At 47.2% G+C, this 20,553-nt stretch overlaps 1 protein-coding gene across 2 annotated transcripts in view; it reads right to left on the bottom strand.

Annotated features, from left to right (window-relative positions):
* Window positions 1–20,553, bottom strand: part of NCKAP5L (NCK associated protein 5 like) — a 51,228-nt gene that overhangs the window by 18,055 nt on the left and 12,620 nt on the right. Inside the window, exon 1 of one of the 2 annotated variants that reach the window (XM_058558309.1) lies at window positions 13,033–13,108. The exons of the other annotated variant lie outside the window; for it this stretch is intronic. The gene's annotated coding sequence lies outside the window, so the exon portion shown is untranslated. Of the gene's footprint in view, window positions 1–13,032; window positions 13,109–20,553 lie in introns of those variants that run through there. 2 annotated transcript variants of the gene reach the window in all.

The following is a 20,553-nucleotide window of genomic DNA, read 5'->3' as shown; positions in this document are numbered from 1 at the left end:
TGTTGTTGTTGTTGAGGAAGATTCGCCCTGAGCTAACATCTGTGCTAATCTTCCCCTATTGTGTATGTGGGTCGCCGCAGCGGAGTGCACCGAACTTAACCACTAGGCCACAGGGCCAGCCTCTTTAACTCTCATTCTCTCATGAGTACATAGTGGTATTTTCCAGAGACTATGTGATACATGATATCACAACAAATTGAACACAGAAGCAGATATGAGAATCCAGCTGCCTTCTATTAAGTCAGACATGACAGATTTGAAAAAATGAAGAATGCCATGCTTTTCACTACTTTTTTTGTTTTGGAAAATATATAATTACTTTTCATAAAATATATTAACATGTAATGGGGTTTATTATTATTTTTAAATGAATTAATTAAATGTTTAAAACTCTCAGTTCCGGGGCCAGCCCACTGGCGTAGCGGTTAAGTGCATGCGCTCCACTGCTGGAGGCCCGGGTTCGGATCCTGGACGCACACCGATGCACCGCTTGTCAAGCCATGCTGTGGCGGCGTCCCATATAAAGTAGAGAAAGATGGGCACGGATGTTAGCCCAGGGCCAGTCTTCCTCAGCAAAAAGAGGAGGATAGGCAACAGATAGCTCAGGGCTGATCTTCCTCACAAAAAAACCCCACAAAAAACAAAACTCTCAGTTCTAATTTATATGACAGTAAATGTCAATACCCATATAAACCAAAGCTCTTCGGGGTCCTCAATTTTTAAGAGTATAGAGGGGTCCTCAGGCCAAATAGGTTGAGAATCCCTTTTCTAGAACAATGCTGCCCAGAACTTTCAGTGATGATGAAAATGTTTATTCTGTGCTGTCTAATATGGTAGCCATTAGCCATGTGTGGCTATTGAGCACTTGAAATGTGGTTAGTCCAACTGAGGAGCTGAATTTTAAATTTAAATAGCCACATGCAGCTGTGGCCACTGTACTAGACAGCACAGTTCTAGAAGATCCCTGGGATTCCTTGACTTGAGCATTCTAGGTCAATGTTCTTTCCACAGAGTCTAGAGGCTGGGGGTAGGAAAGGACAGGACTCAACACTCACTCCTGTCCCCAGGCTTTTGCTCACACCATTTCTCACTCTCTCCTCACCAAAGGAAAGCCACCTCAGCCAGATCATCAGTCCTGTCTGGCACCCCTACCAAGGCCTACAGTTAGGCTCTCTCATTCTCTGCAATGATTACTTCACACCCTCTCCACTCTCCTCAAACTTCTGGCCTATCACCTCCCCTCTTGTTCCCCTGGAGGATAAAAGCCAGCAGAGGGAAAACCCCTCAAATCTCCTGCCACCATCCTCCCAGCCCCATCGGAATCCCCTGTACCTCCTCATCTCCTCCAGTTACAGTAGAGGGGCTGCCCTCTTCCCAGGCAAGGCCAGTCCTTCCTGCCCCAGACCCTCCCCATTTATTCTCCAGTATCTACCTCCTGAAGGGATCTTTCCCACCCACCTTTAAAACTTCTCAGGTGTCTTTCAGCTTTTTTTTTTTTTTCGGTGAGGAAGATCAGCTCTGAGCTAACATCCACGCCAATCCTCCTCTCTTTGCTGAGGGAGACTGGCCCTGGGCTAACATCCGTGCCCGTCTTCCTCTACTTTATATGGGACGCCGCCACAGCATGGCCTGACAAGTGGTGCATTGGTGCGTGCCTGGGATCCGAACCTGGACCGCCAGCAGCGGAGTGCAGGCACTTAACTGCTACACCATGGGGCTGGCCCCATGGTGTCTTTCATCTTAAAAATAATTTTCCCCTGACATTTCTTCAGATACTGCCCTCTTCTGCCTTTCACAGCCAAACTTCTCAGGAAAAAGCCATCCTCACTTCTCACTCCTTCCTCAACCTGGTCTGACATCAGCAGTAACTGTCACAAAGCTAAATCCAAACATTATTTTTCAGTCCCCACTGCCTTATCAGGCACAAGTGCCTCTGGTGGCCACTTCCTCCCAGACTTTTTAAAAAATTAAGCTTTGAGATATAGTTCACATCCCATACAACCCACCCATTTAAAGTGTACAATTCAATGGTTTGTAGTAGATTCACAGATATATGCAATCACGAACACAGGTAATTTTAGAATGTTTTCCTTATTCTTTAGTTAGCACCCCCTCACTCCCAACCCTAGGCACTAATCTATTTTCTGTCTCTATAGATTTCCCTCTTCTGGACATTTCATATGAATGGAATCATATAATAGGTGGTCTTTCGTGACTGGCTTCTTCCACTTTGCATGTTTTCAAGGTTCACCCATGTTGAAGCAGGTATCAGTACTTCATTCCTTATTATGGCTGAATAATATCCCATTGCATAGATATGCCACAATTTGTCTGTCCATTCATTCACTGATGGACATTTGGGATGTTTCCATCTTTTGGCTATTATGAATAATGCTGCTATGAACATTTGTGTACAAGTCTTTGTGTGGATGTATGTTTTCATTTCTCTTGGGTATATACCTAGGAATGGAAGTGCTGGGTCATATGGTTCACTTTAACTTTTCAACGAATTGCCAAACTGTTTTCCAAAATGAATGCATTATTTTAGTCCCACCAACAGTGAATGAGGGTTCCAATTTCTTCACATCCTCACCACTTGTTACTGTCTGATTTTCTGATTCTAGTCACCCTAGTAAGTGTGAAGTGATATCTCATTATGGTTTTGATTTATATTTCCCTGATTAATGATGTTGAGCACCTTTTCACATGCTTATTGGCCATTTATTTCTTTCCTGGAGAAATGTCCATTCAGATCCTTTGTCCATTTTTTACCTGGGTTATGTGTCTTTTTATGATCAAGTTGTAAGAATTCTTTATATATTCTGAATACAAGTCCTTTATCAGATATATAATTTGAAAATATTTTCTTCCATTCTATGTGTTGTCTTTTCACTTTCTGATGGTGACCACTTCCTCCTGGACGACTTTTCCCTTGTCTACTATGCTCCTCTTCTCCCCCAGCCACCTTCCACCTTCTGTGTGTGTGTTATCTGTGTGTGTGTGTGTATATATATATACTTAAAAAAAAAACAGACATAGCAGCATGTTCTTCTCATTGTTCTACATCTTTCTTTAGCAGAAAAATTTTTTAAAAACGAAACCACAGACTATTGAATTTTATCAGTTTTTCCACTGATGTCCTTTTCACTGATGTTCTGGTCCAAGATCCAATCCAGGATCCCACACTGCACTTATTCACCATGTCTCCTAAGATTCACAACAGTTCTTCAGTCTTTGTCTTTCATGACCTTGACACTTTGGAAGGGAACCGGTATTTTGGAGGATGTTCCCTAATCTGGGTTTGTTTGATGATTTCTCTAATTACACCGAAGTTATGGATATTTGGAAAGAATATCAGAGGTGAGATGCCCTTCTCAGTGCATTATGTCATGGGTATACATAATGTTGAACTGTCTTATCACTGGCAGTGTTCACCTTGATCACTTGGTTAGGTGGTGCCTACTAGCAGGTTTCTCCACCATAAATTTACTCTTTTTCCTTCTGTAATTAATAAATATTTTGGGCGGCAATATTTTGTGACCATGCAAATATCCTGTTTCTGCTTAAATGTTCACCCACTAACTTTAGGATTCATCAGTGGATCCTGTTTCCAGCAATTACTATAGTGTTCTAACGATAATTTTTGATTTCCCTCATTCCTTGTATATTTATTAATTGGAAGTTTTCTGTAAGGAAGAGCTGTCCCTTCACTCCTATTTATTTATTTATTTATTTTGTGAGGAAGATCAGCCCTGAGCTAACATCCGTGCTAATCCTTCTCTTTTTGCTGAGGAAGACCGGCTCTGAGCTAACATCTATTGCCAATCCTACTCTTTTTTTTCCCCCAAAGCCCCAGTAGATAGTTGTATGTCGTAGTTGCACATCCTGCTAGTTGCTGTATGTGGGACGCAGCCTCAGCATGGCCGGAGCAGCGGTGTGTCAGTGCGCGCCCGGGATCCGAACCCCGGGCCGCCAGTAGCGGAGCGCATGCACTTAACTGCTAAGCCATGCGGCTGGCCCCCATTTATTTTCTTAATTACAAATTACTATTAGTATGGACTCATGGATATTTATTTTATTCTTTGCACTATAATCCAATATTATCACACTTATTTCTTTGCTTCAACTCCAGCTTTGGCCATTGAGAATTCTTTCAGGTTGGTTCCTGTGTCCTTTCAACATGCCTCTTATTTTATTTTATTTATTTATTTTTAAAGATTTTATTTATTTATTTACTTATTTTTCCCCCAATGCCCCAGTAGATAGTTGTATGTCGTAGTTGCACATCCTTCCAGTTGCTGTATGTGGCACACGGCCTCAGCACGGCTAGAGAAGCGGTGTGTCGGTGCGCGCCCGGGATCCGAACCCGGGCCGCCAGCAGCAGAGCACGCACACTTAACCACTAAGCCACGGGGCCAGCCCAACATGCTTCTATTTTAAAAGCTTTATTTATTTATTTTTAACATTTGCTTACTTTCTGGCACCATAAGATGTTCCAGGCTTATCTTGTATTTTCCCTGCTGCAATCACTTTTCCAAGGAGCTCTACCAGGGCAATCTTCTTTCTAAGACTATAAATCTGATTGTGTCCCTCCTGCTTCAAATCTTCCCATGACCTCCTACTGCTTTGGGGAGAGACCAAAGCCCTCAACACGACTCTGGAAGCCCTGCCCTGGTCTGGCCCCAGAGCAATTCTTCCGAAAAGCTATCCTGGACTGATGCAGCCCACGCTGATCTCGCTTCTTAAAATGCCTCCTGCAGGATTAGTATTTGAAACTGTAATGCGTCCTGTTCTCTAGTACTCCCCTGTGAGGAAGGGGAGACATCCCTGTTAGAAGGGGGAGCTCTCTGAGGAGGGGCTCTGTCTGTCTTTCTGTACTCCCCCATACTGTCTGCCAGTGCACTGCACCTGCCAACAGGCCCTGAACCTGGGGATCTCCTTTCATCCCAGACAGAAAAAGACCAGAAAGAAGAGGCAGGTGAAAATGTACAATGGGCTCATCAGGTTCCCTTAAAGACCCCCAACCAACCCCCACCCAAATGGCTCTGAGGGCCCAGATGACAAATCACACTGAGAGCTGAGCAAGGGACATTTTCAGATTTGTCCCTAACCTTGACATGAGCTTTTCCAAGCTCTCAACCCACTCCCAGGCCTTAGTGACTCCCTCTGACAAATAGGACTAATCTATTCATTCTGCAGATATTTCTGGACAGATCACTCAGTCTGAAGCACAATGCTGGGTACTGGGGGGCAATGCAGTGACGGGTCAGCTCTTCTCAGACTTCTTGGAGCTCTCAGTCTAGTAGGAGATGTAAAACATGCAGATAAATAGCTGGACTGTGAAGGAAGTTCCACAAGAGAAGTCTTGGAGAATTTTAAAAATCAGGAGAGAAATATTAAGCAGGAGCTGGAAAAGTTTTTCAGAATTTGAGGCATCAAGTGAACTGAGCCTTTCTAGACAGGTAGGGTTTAGGCATAAGGAAAAGGGAAGGGGGTCACTTCAGGCAGAAAGAAGGCATAAGCAGAAGAAGGCAGAAGTCGCTATGTGTGTATGGAAACAGAATGACTCAGTGCAGCTGGATCGAAGGCCATCTGAAGGTGAGTGTTTCCTGGTCCCCTGGCCCATGCCAGTTACTAACTCCTCTCCTATCCCCTGACCGAATAGGAGAGTCAGCATCTTTTCAACATCCTGGGTGTAACCAGAGACATATGCTGGGTCCCACGGGAGGAACCGAGGCAGAGAGCCTCCTGGAGGCGATAGTGGAGGCGACAGCAGAGCTGACTACTGGGATGTCAGCTATCTGCTCTCAGATCCCAGAGAAAAAGGGCCAAGGAGGCTGCACATCCTGTTGGCTCTTAGGCTGCACCTACAGGCATATACCCTCCCAGCCCCTAGTCCTCACTCCCCCAAGCTTCATATCCTGGCCTCTTTCTTCAAAGGGAACAGGATCTGGCCGGCCAAGCGACTTCTGCGTCCAGGCAGCTTCAGTGTTGACTCAGTGGGTGCCATTTGGCCAAAGCCCGGAGGTGACCATATAAGCTGCCAGCACTACTCTGGGAGGAGAAAGCAGCTCTGGTTCGCCCACAAGCACCCACTGGGCTCTGCTCTTGTTTGTGCCCACAGATGGGAGTCAGGCTTCCTGGATCCAGTTCTGGCTAGCCATACTGCATGACCCTAGATGAAGCCTAGAACCCCTCTGGGACTCAGTTTTCCTATCTGTAAAATGGAGTGAGGTCTGACTCCTCTTTCCCTGCAGGGCATAGAAGAGAAGGATGAGATCATGTCTGGAAAGGGATTGCAGCTGAGAAGATAGGTCCCCTTGTGCGGTGTGTGGGGTGGGAATGAGGAGCTCGGCAGGGCCTTTAGGGAGAAGTTGTTGGCTTTGATGCTGCCTTCTTATGGGGCCCACAAGCTTCCCAGAAAAGCAGAGCGGGGAGAGAGGAAGGGACAGCAAAGCCAAGAGCTTTAGCCCTCTCCTAGCCCCGGGGAAAGGAAGTGAGGTGCTGTCTACAGAGGAAGTGAGAAGCAAACACCCCCCAACTTCCCCTCAGCCTACAGTGGAAAGGAAGACTCCAGCATCAGGAGCCTGGAGGCCCAGAGCTGGGGAAACAGAAGGCAATGGGCTGGGGGTGGGGGAGGAGGCATTATCTGCACCATTTGGCAGAGAAGGGGGTTCCTTGTCTTGGACACAATAAAACTCAAGGGGCCCAGGATATCCCACAGATGGGAGAGAGGAGAGAAGAGAAGCCGCTGAAGTCAAGTGGAGAAACCCAGCTTTCTAGGTCATGTGGTACTGTATCTGCAGGTGTAGCCCCAGACTCCCGCCCCAGCTTCGTGCTGTGCCATGCCACGTGCCTCCCCCAACACACGCACAGTCCCACACACACCAAGGGGGGCCAGGTTCCTGATGACTTCCTCTGACAGTACATGTCCTTTCTTTGCAGCCTTATCACAGCTGTAATTCTATAACTGTTTAATTATTTGATAAACATGGACTTTTCGGATCACCACTATACCCCCAGAGTGTAGCACAGCACCCAGCGCAGAGTGAGTGCTGGCCATCGCTTGAGAATTCCTCAGAGGCTGGTTTTGGCCTAAACCCTGGCATTTGAATGAAGTTCAGTATATGAAGGTGAATGAAGCCTGCTCATGGCCTGGGGTCAACTGGGGGACCCTGGGGTGGGTCGTAAAGGCCAGAGACCTGACAGAGGTGGCAGAAGAAATCTATGCACACCCAGATATTGCCAATAGGTGACAGGTGAAGACAGTATACGCTTTATGCTATCTTTTGGGTAAGGGGAAAAAAATAAGAATATATATATGTATTTGTTTTTGTGTAAAGAAGCTCTTGAGGGATATTTAAGAAACTAACAAGTGATTATCTACGGAGGGAGAAGGGGGTGGAGGTGGGAGCGAGGTTTCTCAACCTATGCCTTTTTGTATCATTTTGATTTCTGGATTATGAAAAAAGAAATCTAGTGAAAAAATAAAATAATATAAAACTTAAAAAAAATGTTAGAAGGAATAACCACTTGACCAGGTGATTTCTAAAGCCCCTCTCAGCTAGGGCCATCTACTTTCTTCCCATATTAGGAAGTAGGGACCAGGACCCTGGGACAAGGAAGGGGTGAGGCGGTCTGGCCAGATGAAGTGAGGGGACTCTAGCCAAGGGACACCAGTGTCTTCACTCCCTTTCTTCCCAGAAATCTCTCCCTGGTCTAGGGGAGAGGCCTCCCACCCCCAGGCTGTGGTGTGGCATGGTAGCACTAAACTATTCAGAAGTTGGTCAAGGCTATCTCCACCTGGGCAAGAGCTGGGTTCATTCTAGGCCTCTGGGAAGGGGGGTAAGGTCTGGCCAAGGACAGAAGCAGAGGTGGGAGGCTGGGCAAGGGGAGAGTTTGGGGCAAAAGGGGGTAAGATGGGGTAAACAACTCCTGGAAGCTCCTGTGACTGCTGCGGGCAGGTTCAGGGGGTATCTTAACAGACCCTCACACAAAGGCCAATTACGGCCCCCACATCAAGCCAGCTAGGGGCGAAATGAATCAGACCCTGGGAACTGCAGCCACTGAGAACCCCAGGGCCACAATCCAGGAGTTTGGGGGCCCCTCACAGTCTCATCTAGGAAAAACCTCATTGTTTTCTTACCCAGAGGGTCTTCGGGGAGGGAGGATTTCAAGCCCTGCATGAGAGAGAGAAGTGCAGACCAATGCCCCAGGCAGCACCCACCACTCAAGCCTTGCAGGCAACAGCAGGAGCAGCAGAACGGGGGTCATCTCTCCTTTTAAAATATCTATACATTAAAAAAAAAACACTTAGTGAGACCTGGAGAACTCCCAGAGCTCAAGGACCAGCATAAGATTCAGAGAGCTGTGTCTGCCTGGGCTCTTCTCAGTGGCTACTGGATTTTTAGAAATCAGTAATAACAGCAATGATAATTCACCTTAATAACAGCCTGGCTTCCTCAGGCCTCTTTCATCTGTGTGTAACTCCCAGAGCGTAGAAAATGGTAATTATCAAGCAGGTGCCACACCCCAATGATGATGCGTTATTAATCCATCAGCACAGGCTGGGAAACTGAGGCCCAGGGAGAAGGATTTTCCCTCACACGGAGATAAGGATACGGGTGTGGAGGGCCGCTGGGCAGCGAGGAACCAAAGGCACCCGCTCCATGCCTGCTGTGTTTTGGGAGGATGCTGAAGACAAGGGCACTCCTTTCAGAGTCAGCCAGACCTGGGTTTGGGGTGAAGGCTGAGGAAGACCCCAGATATGTGTCCCAAGCCTCCACCCCAGGCTGCAGCAGGGCCTGGTGGTAGCCCTGGCTGGGAGTCAGGACCTCTGACTTTGAGCCCATACACTCACTCTCCCAAAGTACCGCAAAGCAGGCCGACAGCTGCTTTGAGCATCAGCGCCATCTCTGCAACACACGCAGGCACTACAGGGTAAGTGAGGGCTCAGCCCACCCAACAGCCCCATGCTACAGGCGCAGTCCATGAAATGGGGGCAGGGGGTATCCTGCAGCTGGGTGGGTGGATCAGATCAAAAACATGTCAAGAAGTGGAGAGACTGCTTCTTGGGGACTCAGGCTCATCTCCGCAGCTCCCTTCCATCTTCGGCATTGATCTTAAAATAATGAGATCCTTCCTATAGCAAGGCTTGCCTGGTCTGTCACTGCTGCAGAAACCTGCAGAGGAGGCCCAGCTGGCCTGTGCCCTCCATGAGGGCAGGGGAGGGTGGGCAGAGTCATAGAAGACCAAAGTTCTTTTTCCACTGTGGCCATGGAGGGAAGCAGCAGAGACTCAAATGAGAATGGAAGGGTAAAGATGGAGGCACCACATAGATCTGTGATGCATGGATCACATGGATCTGTGCAGATCCATCCACAGCCTACTATGTGCCTGGTACTGAGAGATGCTAAGAACAGACACAATCTCAGCGCCGGGGGACACCATAAGGGCCAAGCCAGGCAGCAACCAACGACCTTGTCCTCCAACCCTCCAGGGCAGGGCCTGGGGGAAAATATTAAGGGTGTTGTTCTAAGAGATTTGACGTTGTTTTTCTTCAGCATGTTCGAGAGCTGACCAGAGCCCCTGGGGGGCCCTGAGATAACACTCTGACCCTCCAAGGACCTAGCTCTCTGCAATCTGAGGTTCAAGAACCGCCCTCTCTGCTTTAAATTCGGGCAGGCCTCCTCATGCATGCGAAATTAAGGCAGAGCGGTACCATGTAAAACACTAGACCAGAATCAGGAGCCCTGCCTCTGACACTCATCATCATATGAATCACTTCCCCCTCTGGACTTCAGTTTCCCCATTTTGAACACAAGGGCGTTGGACTAGACCGTCCCTAGGATTCCTTCCAGCCTATGACTCTATGTTGTCTTGATGTGGCAGCAGATCCCAGATTGATTTACATAAATTTGCATGTTCAATCAGAAACCCCAAACTGCAAGTAGAGTAAATCCAATCAGTCCATTAGTACAGCCAAACTGGGGCTGGGGGAGCCTGCCAGGTTCTGGTGAGGATTGTCTAAGCAGACCGCGGTAGCGGTGGTGAACTGGGGGAGGAGCCGGGGGAAGCAGGGGCAAGAAGCAGCATTTGCTCTGAGAAATGTAGTTCTGGTGACCCAGGGCCGACAGGGCCAGGGACCCCTCTTTGGTTATCAGGCAAGGGTCCTTTCTCCTCCTGCTTCTAACGGGGCCTCTGGCTGGCCAGCCTCAGAGCCACACCCCAAGAGGAAACAGCAGCCTCTGCCTAGCAACAGCCGCATCCTTCACTCTGACAAGGACTCCACCATTAACCACTTTCTGGGAAAGTGACCTCCCTGGGAGCTTCCATTCTCCATTCCAGGGGGTCCTAGCAGTGAGGAAGGCTTCCTTGGGGGTCTAACCTAAATACTTCCTGCTGCAGCTTCAGTCCCATGGGCAGCAGGGCCCAGGGAAGTGGGCTCCCCAGGCCCAGGGGAGTTAGCAGAGGGAAAAGCAATGCAGGAGAATGTGCCCCAGATCCAACCAATCCCACAGCCTCTCTAACTACTGCGTCTCCACCTATCCTTCAAGATCCCCCTCAGCACCTGGGAGACCAAGGATTAAAATGAATAAAGAGAATGTGAAGGCCTTCGGCTCTTGGGTTAGAGAGCAAGTCCCAACCTGGAGAGCCTGACTCCTGAGAAAGCCCTACCCCCAGGAGGGAAGGAAGATGGGGAAGGTGGGGTTGGGACGGCCTCTCCTTGCTGCTGCCTGGCTGGTGTGGCAGGGTCTGGGAGGCTGGCTGGCCTTGGTGAGCCAGCAGGGAGGATTCCCTAAGCCCCCTGCCTGGGAACTGGGGGTATAAGTGCAGAGGTGAGGTGAGTAGAGCCAGGCAGTGGGATGGGCAACAGCAGTGGGGCTCTCCTTGTCCTCTTCCCATAAGAGGGCAGATGAACGTGCTGCGCTCCCTGGCCCAGATCCTAAAACAAGTCCCAACAGTTGAGATGCAAACTGTCTCCTGGGAATCTGCTTACCCTGCTGGCCCTTGGCTGCCTCCTCCTCTCTCAACCCCTCCCCAAAGGCCCAACTCAAAGACTGGCCTGCCAGGATGTCTCACCAGAAGCCTTGATGGGTGGGCCAAACCCCAGCCAGCAGCAGTTCATACCCCAGGGCACCAGGGGTGAGCAGGACAATGGCTGTTCTTAGGCAGGATAAGGGAGTCTGCTCCCCTCCACCCAAGGCTCTAATCCTAAATCACTGCGATTTAGGACCGCAGCACCCAACACCTACCTCTCCAAACGGAACCACCCTCCCAGAGGACCTTTCTCCCCTCCACATTCATTCATCAGTGGAACCACACAACGTCAAAAAGTGGAAGGGAATGTTAGAGCTTTCAAGTCCAACCGCTGAATTTTACAGATGAGAGGAAAGAGCCCCAGAGAGACAAACTGCCTTGGCCAAGGTCACATAGCAAGCTATGAAGAGCAGGGACCAGAGCTTCTGACTCCCAGTCCACAGGGATAGCAACTTGGTCCTCATCCACACTGGTTTCCACTTGCCTATTGGGGAAGAGCCTTCTTCCCTGCAGCCCAGCCCATCTGCCTCTCCTGCCTCTTACTCTCTTCTGAAGGCCTGAACTGGAGAAAGATGCTGGAGGGCCCAAGCCACCTCATGCATGAGGGCAGACGCTTCTTCATGCACAGAGCATGACTTTGAAAACAAAGTTGAACTATGTGGGAATATCTCCCCAGACAGAATACATGTGTTTCTCTGAGGTAGGAAATCCACTAATCCCAGGTTGTTCTTAAAAAGACAGGGAACCAATATAAGAAGTGAATTTCGTCTCCTATCTTGAAAGACAAGGGGTCTCAGAGTTAGCTGGCATAATGTCTTGCAAGAGAAGGTCTGCAACAAGGCAACTGGGCTAGGTTCATTTTCCCCAAAAGTACTAACCACGGAATGGTTAGACACTGACCCCCTCTCCACTGTCCCCCAGGACCACTCCTGTCCCAGGCGTCCTCTGACAGACAAGTGTGCTCAGGCAGGAGGACCTGTGGGGGAGGGAGGCAGTGGTAGGGATGAATAACAGGGGTTGCCTTTACAGCCAGGAAACCCATCAGCCTAAGACCACTGGCTCCTCAGAATGGTGAGCATTTAAGAAGTAGCAGCTGGACAGGCTGGGTGGATAGTGCTGAGACACCTGGAAAACCAGGCCTGTGGGAGGTAAGGGCCCTCCGTGCCCTTGGGGCAGTGCCAGGGCTGGAGAGACCGTGGGGCCTTGGGCCCAGGTTAAGGAGAGGGGGGCTGGGGTTAGGACAGCCGCTTTCCTAGTCGGCCTAGGCCAGGGGAGTGTCGGGCACAGATACATTCTCTGCATTCTTCTGGCACCGCAGCCAGGACCCAGAGAGCCTTTTCTGCAGGAGCTGCCCTGGCCCCAGTCCCTGCCCAGCCCTTCTCTTTAGTGTTCAGCCCGCCAGGCTCCCCTACTCTTTCCCGCAGCCCCTCAAAGCCACCTAAGGGTTGTTCTCGGAGACCCTGATCTCTCCGCCTCTCCCCATCTCCCCCACGCCCTACCGCCTCAGGCCACGGGGACCGCAAGGAGTGCAGAGGAGCCCGGGGCTCGCCTCCGCGCCTGCGCTTAGGGGAGAGCCTCCCCCACTCCCCCGCCACAACCCGGCACGGCTAAGCGGCGCCCGGACGGTGGGATGCGGGTGGGGTGGGGTGCGCAGCTGGGGCAAGGTCAGGGCTTTCAAAGAGGGAGGGAGACCGGCCCCCGGAACATCCCCCTCTCCCGAAAGTTTCCCTTCCGGGGCCACGGAGTGTGCGCGAGGATGGCGCGGGGGGCGGGAGGGATTGGGGTGGGGGTGGACAGAGTCGCAGCCGGAGCCCTCGGGGAGAGTGCGGCGGGAGGGAGGGGCAGGCAGCGAGGTCCGGGCAGGAAGCCGCGCCTCCCCCTCCGATCCAAGGCTGCCACGAGAGCCTTACCCTCCACACCGCCACCCCCAGCCGGGGGCTTACAGACTCCCCACTCGCCGCCCTTTAAATCCCAAGTAGGCCCGGAACTCACCGAAATCAGGTGTCGAGCTGGGCCAGGGCAGGCCGGATCCGCCGGGTCCATGGCCGCGGCTCGGGGGCGGGGGGCAGAGAAAGGGGGGGTGCTGGGGCCGCCTCTTGATGTCAAGGCTTTAAAGGGGCCAGTGAGCCCCGCCCATCACCCAGACCCCGCCTCCCTGCTCTCGCGCAGCCAATCCACGTTCACCCTGGGTGCGCGCCCCTCCCAGCCCCCTCCAGATGTTCCCAGGACGAGAGCTAAGTCCGCCCGGTCGGAGCGCGCCGCTTCCGCCCCAAAGGGAAGGACCTCCCCTCCCCCTATAGAGAAACACTCTCCCCAAGCCTCGCCAGGTGGGGCTTGGTAAACCTCCCCAGTGCAGGGGTAGGAGAAGACGGGCTGGGCCAAGCGGGGGTGCAGTGGGGGGCATCTATAGCAGAGAAAACTAAATAGGTGCGCGCGGAGCCACGGGCATGCGCGTCTGCTTCTGTGGGGCTGGGCGTGCACGTGTATATGTGGTTGTGAGCATCGTGTTTGTAATTTGCCTTACTGCAGATGTGTTGGGTGTAAATCTACGACAACAGGCTTGAGTGCCTCTTGGCCTTAAATGCTCCCGCCTCACTTTTCCTCCCCCCGGGATGAGGTCCTCCTAGTAATATGGAAAACTGGACGCTGGGAACAGGCTCTGCGCTCCTCTCAGACCAGTGCTGGCCATTTCCTCACTGGTTTAGGAGGAGGGAAGGCTGAGCAGAAAAAGGATGCAACCTTGTTCTGAGCTATTTGCTATCTCAGTGGGGACGAGTTCTTTCCCTGTTGAACTAACCTTGTGCTTAAAAGAGGAAAAGCAAACAGCCCACCTAGGCCTCTGCAGGGCCTCAGAGCTCCCTTCAATACCATTCTCATTGGTCCTTGGTTAAACATCTATTTGCCCTTGTCTGGATATCATATAATCTTCACAATCTGCATTGTACTGACTGGCCCATTAATGCAGGTTCTGAACGGGGTTCTGCAGAGAAATACAAAGCGATCCCTAGCCACAGACTCTGCCCATTTTATTAAAATTGCCTGTTGCCGGTATACACGGGATGTATAAAAGCATCCTATTAGTCCAGTTAACGAACATAAAAGCATAGGGAACATAGGTTGCTCAAATTGGCTAGGATTAATCAAGAGTTCCTTCTGAAGGAGGCACCTCAATTTAAAATGGGATTTGAAGGGCAGAAAGAACTTGAATAGGATCCAGGCAGAGTAAGACACCAGGAGACTCAGGTAGGAAAGAGTAAATTACCTGCACAGAACAGTGAGCAGATCACCTTGGTAGGGTGGGAAGTGGGAGAAGTTAATGGAGGAGATCAGAATGAGGATACAGAGTTGACAGGACAGGTGATAAAGTCATGTTGGGTGCTTGAGCACAGGGGTAGCTTGATGAAGAGTACCTGAGGACAGTTTTTATTGGAGCCTAAAAGATGTTATGATGGTTACTCCCACCAGCTCTCTCACTTTTGCTTTAAAACAATTTTTTTAAATTGATTTATCCTTAACATACAATAAAATGCACAGATCTTAGGTGTTCCATTTGGTGAATTCCAACAATAATATACACCTGTGTAACCCCCAAAACAAGATACTGAACCATCACCCCAGAAAATTCCCTCATGCCCCTTTATAGTTGATTACTCTGCACCTACCACCACTCACCCCCTGCAACTTCCTGAATTCTATCACCATAGTTTTGAATTTCACATAAGTGGAATCATACAGTATGTACTCATTTGCGTCTATATTCTTTAGCTTAGTAATGTATTTGAGATCTAGCTATGTGTAGTCTCTTCTTTTTTATTGCTGAGTAATATTACATTATATGAATATATTACAATTTGTTTATCCATTCTCTAGTTGATGGATATTTGGGTATTTCCGGTTTTGGGCTAGTATGAATAAGACTGCTATAAACATTCTTGTGCAAATCTTTTTGTGAACATGTTTTCAATTCTGAGAAAGCTCACCTTATTTCTTGATGATAGACAGTGGCATCTCTGGAATTCTGCAGCATTGATTAATTCTTATTCATTCAGTCTTCCAACATTTATTGAATAGGGATCAGTGGGCTAGTCCTGTGTTTACAACAAAAATTAGACATGATCCCTTCCTCAAGGGCTTAAAAGTCTAGTAAAACTCAATGTATCTGTTGCATTCCAAAGCCAACGGGTGGAAAAACCTTAAGAGTTTGCCAGACATTTCTAACTATTTTTGGATGTTTCCAAATAACTAAATTTTTGGAAGCAAACAGACCATCTAGATGATTTTTTACTTTTCATTCAGATGTTTACCCTTGTTTAATAAACACAGCCAGAACATCTGCATTTGTTGGAGCAAGCACCTGCCCTCCTAACTTAAAGACTCTTGCTCACTTGCAAGTTTAGGCATTCAGATTTTGGCAGATTCTCTGTGCTTCACAAACCTTCATCTTCACTGACAGGAGGTGAAAGAAGTATAGCTACAATTGCTCCATGATCGCTTTCTGTCTTTGATGAGGCTTAGGACATTTTAATTCCCCAGAGGTATTATTCACTTAAATTATTAAAAATTTTACAGAAGTCCTGAGCCAGCCCTGATGGCCTAGTGGTTAAAGTTTGGCATGTTCTTCAGTGGCCCGGGTTTGGTTCCTGGGTGCGGAACCACACCACTTGTCTGTCAGTAGCCATGCTGTGGCAGCAGCTCACATAGAAGAATTAGGACTTACAACTAGAATATACAACTATGTACTGGGGCTTTGGGGAGGAAAAAAAAAAAGGAGAGGAAGATAGGCAACAGATGTTAGCTCAGGGTGAATCTTTCCCAGCAAAAAAAAAAAAAATTATACAGAAGTCCCAAAGTTAGTTTTCTATTCTTTTTTACTTGAGTTTCTGTGTTACAAAATAAACTAGGCTTCTTAGGTCTTTGGTTGCTGCAAGCTGTTGGTAACAAACCAGTTTGGTGGCGTGGTCTAACTGTGCATATAGTGCTGATAACAGACTGGTAGATGGCATCTCAGAGAACCACCCTCTCACTGCTCACATCAGTACTTTGAAAGGGGTCCTCTGCTTCAATACTATGTGGTCATTCATTCTGTGCTGGAGCATCTTCATTCTTCAGTTCGGCATTGTAGCCATTTGGCCACTGTGTTACGTTAGTTGATAAAGTGACCCCAGTTTAGAATTTCTGATATCAGGAGATGGTCAGGTTGGTAACTGGCCTTTCAAAACATTTTAATAACCTGGCTATTCTCTAGGCTGGATTGGCTCTGAGTGCATTCTTTTATTTATTTATTTATTTATTTATTTATTTCCCAAAGCCCCAGTAGATAGCTGTATGTCATAGTTGCGCATCCTTTTAGTTGCTGTATGTGGGACGCGGCCTCAGCATGGCCAGAGAAGCGGTGCGTCGGTGCGCGCCCGGGATCTGAAGCCGGGCCGCCAGAAGCGGAGCACGCGCACTTAACCGCTAAGCCACGTGGCCGGCCCAACTCTGAGTGCATTCTTGATGTCTTTCCTGCTCAGTAAGATGCAAAAAGGAGCTGGGGATAAGCTAATGTTTGGTCCATTTGCTGAATAGGAATAGATCTTTGCTATTGCTGCGTAATTCTACATGGGACAGTCATGTTCCTTGGGTTCTGACAACATTGCCAGTATGTGCTTTGAAACCTCCTACCTGGCACAGATATGATGGATCTGCTCAGGTCCTTGGACCCCTTTTTCCTTATTTTCATTGTTCAAAAATTCTTATTGAGAATAAAATACCTAGGAATAAATCTTACCAAGGAGGTGAAGGACCTATACAATGAGAACTACAAGACATTATTGAAAGAAATCCATGATGACATAAAGAAATGGAAAGATATCCCATGCATGTGGATTGGAAGAATAAACATAGTTAAAATGTCTATATTACCTAAAGCAATCTACAGATTCAATGCAATCCCAACCAGAATCCCAATGACATTCTTCACAGAAATAGAAAAAAGAATACTCAAATTTATATGGGGCAACAAAAGACCCCAAATAGCTAAAGAAATCCTAAGAAAAAAGAACAAAGCAGGAGGCATCACAATCCCTGACTTCAAAACATACTACAAAGCAATAGTAATCAAAACAGCATGGTACTGGTACAAAAATAGACACACAGATCAATGGAACAGAATTGAAAGCCCAGAAATAAAACCACACATATACGGACAGCTAATTTTCGACAAAGATGCTAAGAACATGCAATGGAGAAAGGACAGTCTCTTCAATAAATGGTGTTGGGAAAACTGGACAGCCACATGCAAAAGAATGAAAGTGGACCATGTGCTATCGCCATTCACAAAAATTAACTCAAAATGGATCAAAGACCTGAAGGTGAGACCTGAAACTATAAAACTCATAGAAGAAAATATAGGCAACACACTATTTGACATTGGTTTTAAAGGAATCTTTTCGGATGACATGCCTACCCAGACTAGGGAAACTAAACAAAAAATAAACAAGTGGGACTTTATCAGATTAAAGAGCTTTTATAAGACAAATGAAACCAGAATCAAGATGAACAGACAACCAACCAGCTGGGAGAGAATATTTGCAAAACATACATCTGACAAGGGGTTGATCTCCATAATATATAAAGAACTCACACAACTGAACAACAAAAAAACAAACAACCCAATCAAAAAATGGGCAGGGGAAATGAAGAGACACTTCTCCAAGGAAGATATACAGATGGCCAATAGGCACATGAAAAGATGCTCAACATCACTAATCATCAGGGAAATGCAAATCAAAACAACACTAAGATACCACCTCACGCCCGTTAGAATGGCTATAATCACCAAGACAAAAAACAACAAATGTTGGAGAGGATGTGGAGAAACAGGAACCCTCATACACAGCTGGTGGGAATGCAAATTGGTGCAGCCTCTATGGAAAACGGTATGGAGATTCCTCAAAGAATTAAAAATAGAGATGCCCTATGATCCAGCCATCCCACTACTGGGAATCTATCCAACGCACCTGAAATCAACAATCCAAAGAGGCTTATGCACCCCTATGTTCATTGCAGCATTATTCACCATAGCCAAGAAGTGGAAGCAACCTAAGTGTCCCTCGACTGACGACTGGATTAAGAAAATGTGGTATATATATACAATGGAATACTACTCAGCCATAAAAAAAGACAAAATCGTCCGATTTGCAACAACATGGATGGGCCTGGAGCGTGTTAAGTGAAATAAGCCAGAAAGAGAAAGACAAACACTGTATGATCTCACTCATATGTGGAATATAAACCAACACATGGACAGAGAAAACTGGACTGTGGTTACCAGGGGCAGTGGGGGTGGGGGGAGGGCACAAGGGGTGAAGGGAGTCATATATATGGTGATGGACAAACAAAAATGTACAACCCCAAATTTGACAATGTTAGAAACCATTAAAACATCAATTAAAAAAATATATACTATTAAAAAAAAAATTCTTACTGAGTCTTTGCATGCCAGGCACTGTGTACACAGTAGTATTAGATAATTAGATAATATGGAATTCATGTGGGGTATGATAAGCAATGAGCTTGAAAATGTAAGCAGTGGGAAGATCATACTTTATCCTAACAGCAATGCAGAGCCTTTGAATGTTTTTAAGCAGGGGGGGTGGCATAATCAGAATTGCATTTTAGAAAGATCACTGTGGTTGTAGTGTGGAGAATAGATTAGAGAGAGCAAGACTGAAGTCACAGAGACCAGAAAGTAAGGTTTTGTAGTAATTGAGGGGAAAAATGAGAAATGATGTGCTCTGGACTAGGAAAGTGATAGTGGTGATGGAGAGAAGATGACTTCAAGAAATAAACAGTAGTAGAGTCAGCAGGTCTTGGGATTGGATGTAGAGGGAAGCAGAGAGCTAAGCCAAGACCTCTGGACTGGGTAACTTGCAGAGGGTAGTACCATTCAATGAAATAGAAAAAACCAGAGGAAGAGCGGGTTTGGGAGATGATATTTTCACATCCAAACATGTTGACACTGAAATGCCTGGGGGACACTCAGGTGGAAATGTCTATCCAAGAGGTCAGAGCTTCCCAACTGTTGTGCCTCAGAAAGAGGTTAGAGATGTGCTGCATATGGATCTTCTCAACCCTCCGGGCAGCACGAGCTCCCTCTGATAGACAGCAGTCTCGGTAAGGTGGGTTGCCATGAAAACACCATTTTCTATGTGTACCATGATATGGAAAAGGTTGGGAAGTACTGACGGTATAATGCTGTTAGATAAATAATTCTGAAGCTCAGCAGAGAGATCTGGACTAGAGATAAAAGATTTATGAGTCATCAGAACATCAGAACATAGGTGGTAACAAGCCATGAAGTGGAAGGGATCATGCAAGGAGAGAAGAGGGTCTGGAACAGAACCCTAAGGAACAGCATCATTAGAAAGGAGTCTCCAGGGGCCGGCCCGGTGGCGCAAGCGGTTAAGTGCGCGCACTCTGCTCCGGTGGCCCGGGGTTCACTGGTTCCGATCCCGCACTGCTTGGCAAGCCATGCTGTGGTGGCGTCCCATATAAAGTGGAGGAAGATGGCATGGATGCTAGCTCAGGGCCAGTCTTCCTCAGCAAAAAGAGGAGGATTGGCAGATGTTAGCTCAGGGCCGATCTTCCTCACAAATAAAATAAAATAAAATAAAATAAAATAAAATAAAATAAAATAAAATAAAATTAAATTAAATTAAAAAAAAGAAATTAAAGGGGGTCTCCAGGGAAAGAGGAAGACAACTGGCCAAGTGCTGTCATCAGAGCCCAAGAGGTTTCCAAAAAAAGACCAAATAGTTTCCAATACTGCTGATGTCAAGGTGGATCAGGACTGAGACATACCCGCTGACTTTAGCCCCATGTCATTGGTGACTTTGGCAAAACCAGATTTTGAAGGGTTGAGAAAGATGTACTAGGTAAGGAATGGCAACAAGAAGTGTTTAAAACTCTTTCAAGAATTTTGGCTATGCTGTGAGGGAAAAGTTAGACAGATAGGTGGGCAGGGCAATGGGGGATGAGAATTATTTTAGAAAGTTATTTTTAGAAAGACATTGCTTAATTTAATTTTATTAAAAATTTTTATTTCAAATTATTTTTTAAGTATTATGTGCGTATGGTTAAAAAATCAAATACTACAGAAGCAATAATTTGCTGCATTTCCCGCCCCCAACCACGAACCATTTTAACTTTTTGGCTGATTCTTCAATATGACTAAATATGCTTATACTCTTCTTTGATTTTTTGCTTTTAGATGTTTTATTACCTTCTGTGTGTAATTCTTTTTAAAAGGTACAAAAGTGGGATCTTACCATTCATGGTGTTCTGCACTTTACTTCTTGCACTTAAAATATTTTGGAGACCTTTCTGTGTTAGCATATACAGATCTACCTTGTTCTTTTTAACAATTGCATTGTAATCCATTTATGGCTGTACTATATTATTTGTTTCCTACTGACAGGCATTTAGGTTGTTTCCAGCTTTTCACTTTTATCAACCAACTGTAATGGATAA

The sequence above is a fragment of the Diceros bicornis genome, chromosome 17, assembly GCF_020826845.1.
Source record: "Diceros bicornis minor isolate mBicDic1 chromosome 17, mDicBic1.mat.cur, whole genome shotgun sequence".
Taxonomy (NCBI): domain Eukaryota; kingdom Metazoa; phylum Chordata; class Mammalia; order Perissodactyla; family Rhinocerotidae; genus Diceros; species Diceros bicornis.
Note: the sequence above shows the minus strand (reverse complement) of the source record. Positions and strands in the feature narration are given on the sequence as shown.